Source organism: Chiloscyllium plagiosum, chromosome 6, assembly GCF_004010195.1.
Source record: "Chiloscyllium plagiosum isolate BGI_BamShark_2017 chromosome 6, ASM401019v2, whole genome shotgun sequence".
Classification (NCBI taxonomy): domain Eukaryota; kingdom Metazoa; phylum Chordata; class Chondrichthyes; order Orectolobiformes; family Hemiscylliidae; genus Chiloscyllium; species Chiloscyllium plagiosum.
The window spans coordinates 72268034-72275235 of record NC_057715.1 but is presented as its reverse complement, the minus strand read 5'-3'; positions in this window follow the sequence as shown (position 1 = coordinate 72275235).

The window sequence follows — 7202 nt, the reverse complement described above, 5'->3', positions numbered from 1 at the left end:
CAGCTCGGCGAACAGAACCACAGCAACGAGCACCCGAGCTACAAATCTTCTCACAAACTTTGAGAAGTAGGTGTAAACAACTGGCAAGAGATGAATGAGCAGGAACTGGCAATAACCTCCATTATTGCAGATGATGTTTTGCTCCACCTGCAAATGAGTTTTTCTTTGTTTAAAAACAAACTATTTTGGAACCGTTGGTATCCCAGTACATTTCTCTGAATGTAGCCGGGCTTGCAAATGGCCTAACAGCGGCAGGTTAAAACACAAAATGCAAAATGTACAAACAGGAGAGGTGATGGTCTAGTAGTATTATCGCTGGACTGTTCATCCAGATAATGTTGGGAGTTGTAGGGTGGGGGAGTGGGGGAGAGCTGGGTTTGCATCCCACCATGGCAGATGGTGGAATTTGAATTCAAAAAGATCTGCAGGACGGTGTGTAAACATGACCATGACACCATTGTTAATTGTTGAAAAAGTCCAATTTGTTTACTAATATCCTTTAGGGAAGGAAACTGCCATCTTTATCTGGTCTGGCCTACATGTGACTCCAGACCCACAGCAATGTGGTGGACTCTTAACTGCCGTTTGGACAATTAGGGATGGGCAATAAATGCTGGCCTAGCCAGTGATGCCTGCATCATGTCAATGATTAAACAAAGATCTGGGGAACAAAAACAAAATAAGCCAAATTATGAGAGTATTATCATGCCTTATTTTACAACTGGAAGTGAATTAATGTAAGACGCAGTGTCTTTTCTAACTTTCTTTAAGTGTGTCCAATCTGTTTGTTTGAACGTGCAGTAACTTTAAACTCATATGTGGCCACTCGTACATGGCACATTCAAGGGGGAAACTTGTCAATGCTGCCTACTATGTTGTTACACGGTTGCATGCACACACAACTTACAGAGAACATTGGTAAAAAGGTTGATATTAAATTGAGAATACTTGTTTGATGATGACATGATGCCTCCAAATCTCCTGTCACCTGTAACTCCCACACATTTATTGATAAAAAGGTCAAGGATACATCCTCGGAATGAAAAACCCATTTCAATTTGTATTGATTTCTGAGACAGGCGAGCAAATTGCTTATTGTTCAAAGGCTTGGGGAAAACAATGCCAAAGCTTGGTGTGTTCACTTTTTAACTACCTTGTATCTTGGTGTCTTTTCTAATTATTGTGAACTCACTGCTATAATACGCAACAATTATTTCAAATCATTTTATTGGAAAAATGGTAAAAAGTACTCCCAGACATGACATAATTAATCCCTGAAGCAAATGAACAGGAGACCAAATTTGTACCCATCAAAAATTATTTCATTAACTTAGATTGAGTTATGAATTCTATAAATCTTTTCTTTATCGCAATCCATTTAGTTGCTTTACTGGATTAAAAAATGCAATATTATACAAAAACATAAATAGAAACTTTTATCATATTTCTTTTCAGATGTATTGTACTTGGTGACAAATCAAATTCTTCATCTTTTTCTATTGCTACAGGACAATCAGTCGAGGATATGTCAAGTGCAACGTTTGAACAAAAAATCATAGAATAGCTACATAGCAACCCCTTAGTCAATTCGTCTGCCTATCTTGTCTGAGAAATAAGAGAACACAATTATAGAATTGTTATGGTGCAGACAGAGGCCACTCGGCCCATTTTGTCTGCACTAAGCAGTTGACTGCTCAGTTTACTGGATAGCCGACAGTATACTGGTCCTGCAACATCTCTGTGCCAATGATGGCCCAACTAATATGCATCCACATGCAAATAGAAATAGACTCTTCCCTAACTATTGTGTCCAATTCCTTCAATAATTTTATCACTATAGAAATAAATGGTCATTTACTACCAAATCTAGCAAATAATATAATGACTTATAAGAAAATTCACAAATGTTTTATTGACCGCTTGATAATTAGAGTCAGAGAGATGTACAGTACAGAAACAGACCCTTCAGTCAAACTCGTCCATGTCGACCAGATACCCTAACCTAATCTAGTCCCATTTGTCAGCATTTCGCCCATATTCCTCCAAACCCTTCCTATTCATATACCCATCCAGATGCCTTTTAAATGCTGTAATTGTACCAGCCTCCATCACTTTCTCTGGCAGCTTATTCCATAATGCAGCATACTCTCTGTGAAAAAGTTGACCCTTAAGTCCCATTTATATCTTTCCCCTCTCACCCTAAACCTATGCCTTCTAGTTCTGGACTCGCCCACCCAGGGAAAAAACTTTGCCTATTTACCCTATCCATGCCCCTCATGATTTTGTAAACCTCTATAAGGTCACTTCTCAGCCTCCGATGCTCCAAGGAAAACAGTCCCAGCCTACCCAGCCTCTCCCCATAGCTCAAATCCTCCAACCCTGTCAACATCCTTGTAAATCTTTGCTGAACCGTTTCAAGTTTCACAACATCTTTCCAATAGGAAGGAGACCAGAATTCCACACAATATTCCAAAAATGGCCTAACCAATGTCCAGTAGAGCAGCAACATGATCTCTTAACTCCTATAGTCAATGTCCTGACCAATAAAGGAAAGAACCCCAAATACCTTCTACCTACTTTCAAGGAATTATGAATCTACGCTCCAAGGTCTCTTTGTTCAGCAATACTCCCCAGGACCTTAACATTAAGTGTATAAGTCCTGCTCTGATTTGCTTTCCCAAAATGCAGCACCTCGTTTTTATCTAAATTAAACTCCATCTGCCACTCCTCATCCCATTGGCCCATGTGATCAAGTTCCCATTGTAATCTAAGTTAACCTTCTTCGCCATCCACTAAACCTACAGTTTTGGTGCCATCTGTAAATGTATTAACAATACCTCCTATGTTCACATCCAAATCACTTATATAAATAATGGACCCAGCACCGATCCTTGTGGCACACCACTGGTTACAGGCCTCCAGTCTGAAAAACAACCCTCCACCACCACCCTCTGTCTTCTACCTTCGAGTCATTCCTGTATCCAAATGGCTAGTTTTCCTGTATTCCATGTGACCTCACTTTGCTAACTAGTCTCCCATGAGGAACCTTGTTGAACGCCTTGCTGAAGTCCACATAGATCACGTCCACCATCCTGCCCTCATCAATCCTCTTCATTACTTCTTCAAAAAACTCAATTAAGTTCATGAGACATGATTTCCCACACCTAAAGCCATGTTGATTATCCCTAATCAGTCCTTGCCTTTCCAAATACATGTAAATCCTGTCCCTCAGGATTCCCTCCAACAATTTGCTGACCACCGATGTCAGGCTCACCGGTCAATAGTTCCATGACTTGTCCTCACCACCTTTTTTAAATAGTGGCACCACATTAGCCACCCTTCAGTCTTTAGGCTCCTCACCTGTGACTATCAATGATCCAAATATCTCAGCAAGGGGCCACCAATCACTTCCTTAGTTTCCCACAGAGTTCTTGGGTATACCTGATCAGGTCCAGGGGACTTATCCACCTTAATGCTTTTCAAGACATTCAACACCTCCTCCACTGTAATATGGACTTTTTCAAGATGTCACTATCTATTTCCCTACATTCTATATCTTCCATGTCCTTCTCCACCGTAAACACTGATGCAAAATACTTGTTCAGTATCTCCCTCATCTCCTGCGGCTTCACACATAAGGCTGCATTCTCTCCCTAGTTATCCTTTTGTCCTTAATGTATTTATAAAAACTCTTTGGATTCTCCTTAACTCTATTTGCCAAAGCTATCTCATATCCCCATTTTGCTTCCTGATTTCCCTCTTAAGTATACTCCTACTGCGTTTATACTCTTCTAAGGATTCACTTGATCTTTCCTGTCTATACCTGATATATACTTCTTTTTTTTTCTTAACCAAATCCTCTATTTCTCTAGTCATCCAGCATTCCCTCCACTGACCAGCCTTTCTTTTTACCCTGACAAGAATATGCTTTCTCTGGACTCTTGTTATCAGACTCCCCTTTTTCTAGCCATCTCTTTTCCTCCGAACATCTGCCTCCAGTCAGCTTTTGAAAGTTTTTGCACAATAGCATCAAAATTGGCCTTTCTCCAATTTAGAACTTCAACTTTTCCATCACTATTTTAAAACTAATAGAATTATGGTTGCTGTCCCCAAAGTGGTCCCCCACTGACAACTCAGTCATCTGCCCTGCCTTATTTTCCAAGAGTCAGTCAGGTTTTGCACCTTCTCTCGTAGGAACATCCATATACTGAATCGGAACATTTTCTTGTACACGCTTAGCAAAGACCAACTCCATCTAGTGGGTGGCATGGTGGCTCAGTGGTTAGCACTGCTGCCTCACAGAGCCAGGGACCTAGGTTTGATTCCAGCCTTGGGTGACTGTCTGTGTGAGTTTGCACGTTCTCCCTTGGTCTGTGTGGGTTTCCTCTGGATGCTCTGATTTCCTTCCATGATCCAAAGATGTGCAGGTTAAACTGCCCTTAGCATTCAGTGATGTTTAGGTAAGGTGCATTAGCCAACGGAAAAATCGGGTAATGGGTCTCTTTGGAGAGTTAGTGTGGACTTGCTGTGTCGAAGGGCTTGTTTCCACACTGTAATAATTCTAATTCTAAACACTTAATGCAGTCTCAGTCTACATTTGAAAATTAAAATCTGTTACCATAACCACTTCTATTATTCTTACAGATAACTGAAATCTCCTTACAAATTTGTTGCTCAATTTCCCGCTGACAATTAGGAGGTCTGTAATACGATCCCAATAAGGTGATCATCCCTTTCTTATTTCTCAATTCCACCCAAATTACTTCCTTGATGTATTCCCAAGAATATCCTCCGTAAGTACAGTTGTGATGCTATCCCTTATCAAAAAAGCCACTCCTCCTCCTCTCGCGCCCCCTTTCTGTCCTTCCTATAACATTTGTATCCTGGAACATTAAGCCGCCAGTCCTGTCCATCCCTGAGCCTAATTTCTGTAATTGTTATGATATCCCACTCCCATGTTCCTCAACATGCTCTGAGTTCATCTGCCTTCCCTGTTAGGCCTCTTTAGAATTAGAAACCCCACAGTGTGGAAACAGCCTCTTCGGTCCAACACGTCCACACTGACCCTCCAAAGAGTAACCCACCCAGACCCACCCCCATCTACATTTACCCCTGACCAAGGCACCTAACCTACACATCCTGCAACACTATGGGCAATTTAGCATGGCCAATTCACCGAACATGCACATCTTTGGATTGTGGGAGGAAACCCAAGTAGACACGGAAGGATGTGCAAACTCCACACAGACAGTTGCCTGAGGCTGGAATTGAACCCAGGTCCCTGGCGCTGTGCTAACCACTGAGCCACCGTGCCGCTCTCTTGCAATGAAGTAAATGCAGTTTAATTTATCAGTCCCACCTGGTTCTCTGCTTTGTCCCTGCCTGCCCTGACTGACATGCTCCCTTTCCAAACTGTACCAGTTTCAGATTGATATCTTTCCTCACCATTTCCCTGGGTCTCACCCACCCCCACCCCCCCTGACCTTGCTTGTTTAAATCCTCCCAAGCATTTCTAGCAAATCTCCCTGCCAGTATATTAGTCCCCTTCCAATTCAGGTGCAATGCATCCTTCTTGTACAAGTCACTTCTACTTCAGAAGAGATTCTAATGATCCAAAAATGTGAATCCTTCTCCCATGCACCAGCTCTTCAACCATGCATTGATTTGCTCTATCTTCCTATTCCTACCCTCACTAGCTTGTAGCACCGGGAGTAGTCCAGATAATGCTACCCTCGAGGATCTCATTTTTAAATTCCTGCCTAACTTTCTATATTCTCCCCTCAGAGTCTCATCCTCTTCCCTTCCTATGTCATTAGCTCCAATGTGTACAGTGACCTCCTGCTGGTCCCTGTTCCATTTGAGAACATTCTGCACTCTCTCTGAGATATCCTTGATCCTGACACCAGGGAGGCAACACACCATTCTGATTTTTTGCTGCTAGCTACAGAACTATCTGTCTGTGCCTCTGACTAGAGAGTCCATATCACAATTGATTGCTTGGAACCCAATGTACCAGTTTTGATACGAGATACTTGGCTGTTCGTGCTACATTCCCCTGAGATTCCATTGGCCCCTACATTTTCCAAAACAGCATAATTGGTTGAGATGGGGATAGCCACAGGAGACTCTTGCATTAACTACCTACTCCTCCTACCATTCATGGAGATAACCCATGTATCTGACTTTTCCTGTGACTTTTCTCCCTTCCTATAACTGCTACCCATCACACTCACTAGCTCTTGTAAATGCCTCATTGCCTCTAACTGTTGCTCCAACCAATCCATGCGATTGGTTAGGATTCACAACCAAAGACACTTCCTGCAGGCATAATCATTAGTAACATGAAAACTCTTCCTAAGCTCCCACATCCAACAGGAAGAGCACATCACTCTACTAAAGGCCATCTTTGCTTCTTCAAAATCTACAAATCCAGAAAATAGCATTGTTATTTTACTCTCCAAAAACAGTGCTCCAGGCTAACTTAGTACTTACGGTTTATATTTTTGAAATTTAATCAAGAGACACTTAAAAACTTTGCACTTATCAGGTCCTGTGCTGTGAGCTCTCCCAACAGGTTCCTCCAAGGTCAGCTATGAATTTCGCTATTGGTTAATTGTTCCTAGATGCACTCTGATGTCCAGGGATACATGAACTCAAACACAAAGACAGTAACTGCGCAGATTCATTGTCGTGTCAATTAACAGTGCAAGGTTTTTTCTATCTCACCCTCACTGACCATGTGGTCGCTGCCTTTTTTCTGTCTTTCTCCATTTTAAAAGTGCTGTTGTTTTGACTTTTTTTTCCCAAAGTTCCAAAACAATGCAACAGCATATAAAACAGTAATTGCTGCCCCTGGAATCTGAGAAAAATACATCAAACAAGGAGCAGCTCTTACAACCACAATTTTTTTCTATCCTCCTTCTTGGATTACCCAGAATCCTTGACATCTTGATTTCCTTTGTCCATTATTGGTGACTGCATCTTCTGGCCCTAAGTTTGAGAATTAATTTCCTAAAATCTCTTTTTCCCTTTCTCCCCTCCTTTAGGAAACACTCCAGAGCCTGTCTTTTGGCCAAGCTTTCAGTTAGTTTTCTGACTGTTTTCTCAACATCTCCACTGTTTCTGCCTTGTCATGGTTCAGTGCTGATTAAACAAATATTAGTGTCAACTAAATATTGAGTAAGTCTGAGATAAGAAGCTAA